The following is an 8,234-nucleotide window of genomic DNA, read 5'->3' as shown; positions in this document are numbered from 1 at the left end:
GCCGCCGAGGAGCACAGGGTGAGGGGCCACGGGAGGGACGGGTGCAGGTGAGGTTCCCCCGGGGGAACAGACAGAGGGAGGGACGGGACGAGCCGCCGCCAGGTGAAGCGTCCAGTGGGGGCCGGCGATGGGAGCACCGGGCACCTGGAGAGGAGCTGGACAGGGGCCGATGCCCCGGGACGGGGAGGGCACGAGGAGGAGAGACTAGAGGATCAGGACGGAGGGGAGGCACAGAGGCCTTGCACCCGAGCCCGCTGCAGTCCGCCCCACGGCCCGGCCTGGGTTTGTGTCCCCGCACAGTGTGGATTCCCATGTCCTGTATGCCCTGGGCGTCTTCCCAGCGCGTTTCAGCTCCCTGCACCTGGATCACTAAGACAGCAACAAGGTCAAAGCCGGCTTTGCAGGCGTTCTTAACCGGAGAGCTGTGCTGTGCTTAAGAAGTCGCCCACACCGGATTTGTTAGAAGTTCTATCACTTTGCTTGTTTTAAATTAAGGTTGGGATGTTTCACACCAACACCTCCTGTGGAGCTTCTGGAAAGATCTGTCTTGGTTTTTCTTGATTTCTGCTCTCATCTGCCCAATTCAGGCACTAGATTCTTTCTAGCTAGCTCTTTGAATTGTGCTCCTACCTGTCTGAGTCCAGAAAGAAATAGTACAGCATGGCCTGAGTGGATTTCTAAAGGTGCGTGCTCTGTACTTTCAGTGGCTCTTTAACTAAACCGGAAGTAAATGTCCCGGAAGCCCTTACCCTGCGGACACCACTGGGGTCCTGGGTTATGTTCTGGCTTCTGTGACCCCAGCCAACTGAGACCCAGTGAAAGTGACCCGGTCACTGCTGACTGGGGAGACACCACACTGTTCTGTTTTCACCTCCTTGCTGTTGCTTACAGTCTCTTTGATCTGAGGAAGCTTTTCCCATCTAGAAGTGTCACAGTTCCCTATTCCTTTTGAATAACAAAGCAAACACCACTCTCCCCAAAGCCTCAGATGCCTCTGTGAATGCTAACTATGTACAATGCAGTAAACAATATTATAATGTAATGTTGTTCTTTCAAACACAAATGACCTTTTATGTTTGTAGGATTGATTGCGTAGCTATGGAGATAGAATTTGTATTTTTTTCTAGTAAAGGCCAATTTCTCAATCTTTATGGGTGTTCCTTGTAAACGAAGTCTATATACTTGCCCCTAGCAAGGGTCCCATCATTGGAGGGAGACTTGACCTAAATCTTGTTATCGTTTTCTCTTTTTGTAAAATTTACAATATACTGTATACTTTTTACTTAAAATGCTCACCAGGTTTCTTCTGGCCAAATAATACTACTAACACTATTAATACTAAACCATTTTCTTATCATGAGTAATAATTACTATTCAGCCTAGTGCCACAAGACAGCATTTCATCTAGTAACATCTTTACCTCTGCCAGGTTTTATATATTCATTATAAAACCTTTTTCATGTTGGCATTAGGTTTTATAAGATACACTGACTTTCAGATTATAATTGTAGCTGTCACTGTGTACCTTGCTGCATCCCATTTATACACTGTACTGCTCATATGAAGTAGTTTTGTATTTTCATATTTTAACACCTGGCTGTAGTGTTACTGCTGTAAGCAATGATGTAAGCAGTGTACTTTTAGATGTCTTTGTATCTGCTAAGAAATTACCTTAGTATTTAATTTACTTGTTAATGAGGGAGATTCCCAGGCTGTCTGGGAACGTTTCTGAGGTCTCCCTTGCCCCCTGCTCTGGTGTCCTGGTCTTAAGGAGGCATAGTCACGGCGTCTCTGTCTTCCGAGCAGGTGGAGCTGCAGCAAGCCCTGCAGACGGTGCGGAAGGAGCTGGAGGAGGCCCTGGCACAGGAGGCGGACTTGGGGAAGAAGACGGTGGTGTGGAAGGTGAGCCAGGCCCAGGCTTGGGAGAGCGCGCTGGGCCCAGTCCTCCCTCCCCAGCTTCCTCCGACTGAAGGCGCTTCTGTCCTAGCTCCCGAGCTGTCAGGAGGAAGTGTCAGGGCCATTCTGGCCTTTGGGTCCCTTCCGGTCATGCTGCTCCACTGCTTCTTTCTTCCCATCTTCACTGGCACCAAACACCGCACATCACACTTTTACCCTGACCCCGCTGCGAAGCTCAGGGCTGTGTACTTGCCACCTTGTACTGTAGTTTACATCTGCTGGGGAAGGAACAGATTATACTGTGCTACAACTCTGCAGCAGAAGGTGGAGGGCTGAGAGAGGGGACATCTGCCCAGAAAGACCGGCAGAAACTGGGGACTCTTTCTGGTCATCCATTCATTTGTTCCTTCTCCTCTGCACACTGGCAGCCTTTTCATTCTCTAACCTGTTACACACACATGCATGCACACACACTCACACTCACATGTACACAGGTCCTCAGCCCTGAGTGATTTTGCTCTTTTCAAGAGGCATTTTAGAAGTTCTATTTCTATAGCAAAATATATGCCTTAGATCTACTGAGAAATTTTGCCTGTGAGATTTAAGTAGAAATCAAGCAAATAATTGGAAGATAAGTCTGAAGGATGTCGAGCAGCTTTCCGGTTTTTCTTGACTCTGCAGAGAGCATAATTAACATTAAGGTTAGGGTTTAGGGTTAGGGTTTGTCCTATATGGAAGTTCTGCCAATTGTCAGGATGTGGGAAGGTGGCCTATATTCCTGGCACCTGTGAGGCAGAGGCAGAGGCAGGAGAGTGCTGAACACCTGAAGTATTCGGATAGTCCCCATGCCTCAGGAGACTGTGAAACCACAGAGTGAATCGATAGGTGTGTCAAACCTGGTGTGTGCTACATGATGTGACATGCAAAGGTATGCTAGGTACAATATTGTCGTTTTCCTTTCTTCCGATAACCGGTCTTTATTATTTTTCTAATTCTTCCTGTTTTTCCTAAAAACTGTATTTTTACCCAGTTGGCTATTTCCATAAGGATTAAATTTGCTACATTTCTTTCTTCTGGAATTTCTTATCCTTTCCAATATTCTGCTTCCGTAGGTAAAGTTAAACAGTGATTCACATTGTGTGTTGTTTTCAGGCTAACAATCCAAGTTCCTTGTTTGAAGTCCTGGCCTGACCACATACATGTTTATGAAATTAGAATTCTAGTGTTCAAGATCTGGGTTCCTATACTCTTTAAACATTCCACTGATTATTCCTACGGAGAGGTGGTTCTAAGACTCCAGTCAAAGCCTAGTAAATACACATGATATGTATTCCCAATGTGTCTGGATGAGCCAATGCAGCAAACACAGTTCTATAGAAATGACCTCTCAGTTCTGCAGAGGCTAGTCTTTCTGTATCTGCAGATATAATGGCAGTCCTCAGCAGATGGCAGAAAGGGAGAGGGTGGCACCTGACCCCTTCTTGCTGCACCATCCCTCTTGTCCCTAGAGCCACTGTTTCCTGATGGCTGAGCTACGAGGCTCTCTCTGGAAGCATGTTCTCACAAGAGTGACTCCACGAGAGAACACTGAACTCGGAGTTGGTGGATTTTACGAAGCCAAGATTAATTGAATCCAATGATTCTGAAAATCCTAGAAGGAGCTGGGAGTGGAATATTAGAGGAAGGAGTTGACTCTTTTGAGGCAGGCAGCAGAACCACCGAGCTAAACCCCTGGCCAGGAGTTGACTCTTAAAGGATTTGAAGTTATTTACTATTTGACTATAAAACGTTAGCTGTTTTTCAGTAAAACCAAGAAAATGTAAGATATAAAGACAAAGCACAGCATCCAAGAAGTAAATAAATACTCTGGGAGGATGACTGGCCTCCCACTCTGCTTAAATGTACTAATCTCAGGTCAATAAAGTTTAACCCTGTAGCAAAGTACTCCACATGCCTCAGGTCTACTCAGAAATTTTAGCTGTGAGGCTTGGGTAGAAACCAGGCAAACAACATGCAGTTAACTTTAAAGGAAGTGGGCTGAGTAGCTTTGGGGTTTTTCTTAACTGCAGAACACAGTAGCCTTACACTTGATTCGTGCTTACTGCATTGTGAAAGGCTGCTTTCTAATCCTTACTTTTTTCTTCGTATTTCCAAGTCCTGATCTCCTTTACCCCCCCATATCTCAGTTATTTCCTTGTGTCTGATGACTAATAGTGGGTAAGTTGCTTCTGTCGTGTGCATGGGTACACCACGTTGGCCCCTGTGTTTAGCAGATGTGCAGATGTTTAACTGGAAGCCCCAAAGTCTCAGTTTTGCTATGTTTTATAGGTGATGCCAAACCTGTGTCCTAAAACGCCTTGCCTCTGAGTCTGCAGCTAAATGGGAATCCGAATCCCAGTCATTCTCAGACTCTTGAGTTTAAAACTTTCCCAGGCCCTTCTGGTTGTAATGGTTCCGGGTTTCTGCGTGTTGTTGGCACGTCACTTGTCAGTCTCCTACAACAGAGCTGAGGGACAGAGACGTCACCTTCACAGAGCTGAGGGTCCGGCATTGCCTTCTCCAGCCTCGTGTCCCACACTCAGCGTAGGACCCTGCCCAGTCCTGCTGACTGCCCTCTGTGTCCCCAGGAGAAGGTGAAGGTGCACCGGCAGTGGTTCCGGCTGGAGTTTGAGAAGTACCGTGGCTTTCTGGCCCTGGAGGAGCGGCTGCAGCTGCGGAGGCTGGAGGAGGAGGAGCGAGGGGCCCTGCAGAGGCTGCGGGACAGAAGAGCAAGGCTGGACCAGCACAGCAAGGCCTTGAAGGAGCTGGTTGAGGAGCTGGAGCGGAGGAGCCGGCTCCCAGCTCTGGGCCTCCTGGAGGTGAGGAGGAGACAGAGATGATGACACTGAGCACTTTGGAGCAGTCTCACCGTCTTCCCCCAGGTTTATCTGTTCCCAGTTCCCAGTACTTCCTAAAGAAATTCCCCAGCATGCCTGTTGCAGTGGCCTCAGGCCTGACACCCTCTTCTGTTTGTCTTTGCAGGGCATGAGCGAGGTCTTGAGCCGGTACGTTTGCTTCCCTGAGACCCAGCGAGGGTCGGGGCAGAGCCATGGTGATGGTGGGGGCTGGGGGAGCATGCTGACACCTGTGGGTGCTGTGTTCTTCCCAGGAGCACGGCGGTCACTCGGCTGGAATCCGAGACCACCCCGCTGGAGCTGAGGACCATGTGCTGCATCCCGGGAATGAGGGACATGTTGAGGAGGTTCCAAGGTGGGTGGCTGGGTCTGTGTCACACTTGTGGCCACATCCACTCAGTGGTAGCAACAGCAGAACTGGATGCCTTCAGGGCAGAACTCACAAGTGTTTCCTGGCAGGGCCTACAGGGGCTTTTGTGCCACACCTGTCTCCCCAGACCCTTGCCATGTACTCTGCTCCTTCCTGTGCAAGACAGCATGGGACGGAGGGTTTTAGCTAGCAGATCTCCCATCTCCTGTAGTCAGTGCAACACGTAGGGCGCAGGCAGGCAGCATTTAGGATTCTTGCCTGTGTCTAAGTCACTTCTTTGTGCCACTACCAACCTGGGGACAGCATCGGATCCACACTGGGAGGGCTGGGTCCCTCATGGCTGCCCCTGCCTCAGGGGCCAGGGCTGGCAGGGCTGGCAGTGTCCCCACAAACCAGCCATGCATTGAGTTTCCTACAGGCCCTCCTGGGAGTGGCTGGCTTCTCTAGAGCAGTGCACAGAACCCCTCATCTTTGTCAGTCGGTACAGACAACTTCAGTCGGGTGTAGACCAGCCTCGGCAGAGTGCCCATGTTCAGCATCTGGCTGCCCTCAGAGTTTGTGTTTTACAACAGCCTCCTGTGTAGACAGGACTGACGACTCATCTCCCCTGCTCAGACTCCTCCCTGGGAGTGGGGAGTTTAGCTTGTGGCTGCAGTTTACCCTGAGATAATGCTGCAGGCATTAGAGTCCTAACCTCATCCCCAAGACTTGCCATGAGATCTTATGCTTTACTATTACTGCAGTGCTCCTGTGTTGGTAGTCTGGGAACAGACGTTGTCTTCCTGTGTATAGCGCAGGTTTGGTAGTGCTGTGGGGTTTGCTTCTACCTCAGAGAGTATGCTTATGTAGAGTTAAGCAAATGCTGGCAGTGAGCTTGGACTTCCTTATTTTTTTTTTTAAACAGGAAATGTTAAGCCTGGCCATCAGTTTAACAAGTGAACTTTCTGGCCCAGACCTTTGATCACCTTGATGGGTCCCCTGGCAGGCAGCTCCATCCTGTGGCTTTCTGGGGCCCCGGGCACCTGTCATCTCATTCACATACAGAGGAGCCCTTACCCTCTTGGTTTAGGGGCTGCAAGGAACAGGACAGAGACTCAGTGCACTTCTCACAATGGAACAGTGACTAGTGCACCGCTCCTCAAGGCATGGAGGCTGCATGGACAAGATAGAGGTGGTAAGAGGAAGCCACAAATGTGTCCAGGGTTTTAGATCTCAAGAACCAACACCAGAATCTGGCACAGAGGCCCACATTTGTAAACCCATGGTGCTGAGGCAGGAAGATCGCCTGGGCGACTTAGCAAGGTCCTCCCTCAAAAGTAAAAATGGGCTGAGATGTAGGTAAGTGGTAGAGCACCCTGGGTTCATTCCTCAGCACTGCACACACAAAACAGCAAGAAAAAGCTGACCATCTTGAGGCTGCGGGGCTACTGCAAACCCTGAAACCTTACTGGAAACCTCTGCAGTAGGCTCCAGTCTCCTGCTCAGTGTATGATGCACGCCTGAGAAAAAACAAAAGAACTAAGAGAGACAGAATACTGAGGAGTCAGGGTGGCCAAAGGTGTTTCAGTCCATCCAAGCCACTGGTTTTTATTAGTAATCAGTTGGGGTTAAAGGTGAGCTATGTGCAAGGGCAGAACTACATGCAAGGATGAGCTGTTGTGATGTTTCTATGGAAACTAATGGTAAGCAAAGCTCCTAAAGGATAAGACAAAGCATTCTCAAATTAGGAACACAATAGACAAAAATATATGGTTGTGATTAGAACACTGTCCTAATTAAGAAAGTTTCAGTTGTGGGAACGGAATTTGAGTGCAAGTTACTCCAGCCTCAACATGTAGGCTTCTGCTGGACTCACTTCTATAAACAAGCCACTTGAGGAGTTAACTCTTTAACAGCCTACACTGCTCATAGCCTGCTTTGGACATAATCAATATTGCTGTACCCAGCACACTGGTGGGTGAGGCAGGAGGATGGTCGGTCTTAAACTTGGTGATGTCAGTGTAATGATGAATGCTGATTATGCACACTTCAGGCAGGCAATGAGTTTACAGATTAGGAGTTTCAGAAAGGTTTAGCTAGAGATTTGCCTTTGTAATCAGCTGGTGAATGAGTGGAGCTTTAATAAAACCAGAATTTAGTGGAGCAGATGACCTCAGACAGGGAGTCAAGGAATGGGTAGCAGCTCCTGGCCCAGAGTCCAAAGGCTTCCCAGTGACATTGTGCAGAGGACAGAGCAGCAAAAGAGACCAAGAAGGAGCAGGAGACTGAGCAAGCAAGTAGAAATGGTGCCCCAGGAGAAGGGAAGCTCACAGGACAGCTGTGAGCTGGAAACAAAGATTTTGACAGGTGGTGTGGTCCACATGGAGGTCACAGGGGAGCTGGAAGGTGCCAAGCTGTGGTTGCTGTGAGCAGTGGAGCTTAGGAGAGGACAGTGAAGAGCCAGGCAGCACCTGTGATCCCAGCACCCTGGGAGGCGGAGGTGGGCGGTTCACAAGTCTGAACCCAGCCTGGCGACTCAGTGACTGAGCGAGACAATGTCTCCAAAATCTTCTAAAGGAGAGGAGTGGAGGCTGGTGATGTAGCTTAAAGCAGAGGCCTTGGGTTCAGTTTAGTAACACAGACACACAAATAAGAATAGACAGTAGTAGTAGTAATAGCGTATTTGTTATGACATAAAAGTAAAAGAACATTAATTATTCCTTTTGGATGTTTATGGGGAAAGGTGCCTTCCCTTATTCATCTGTCTAGATGCCTGTGTTTATTAGGTAGGAGTCCAGGGTTCATCCATCCTGCTGGGGCTTAACTGTGCAACATTAAGGGTTTGTATTTTGTTGTTGTTAAGTAACAAATTTCCACAGGTTTACCTGCTTCGGACCACACCCATTTCCGGGCTCTTGGTCCATAGCCTGGACATGCAGGTGGGGTCAGCCCAGTACCGTGTATGGATCCCCAAGGGCAGGCCCTGACCTGGCGGTGGGCCTGGGCTCTGTTGAGGCAAGACCTGGCTCTCGGCTTGTCCCAGCTGTGGGCGGAGCGCAGGCCCACACAGGGGAGCCCAGCCCCGGAGCCACTCT

This window comes from Fukomys damarensis, unplaced genomic scaffold, assembly GCF_012274545.1.
Source record: "Fukomys damarensis isolate Sample0158 unplaced genomic scaffold, DMR_v1.0_HiC HiC_scaffold_3, whole genome shotgun sequence".
NCBI classification, from domain to species: Eukaryota; Metazoa; Chordata; class Mammalia; order Rodentia; family Bathyergidae; genus Fukomys; species Fukomys damarensis.
The sequence above is the reverse complement of the archived record's forward strand: the minus strand, read 5'-3'. Positions refer to the sequence as shown.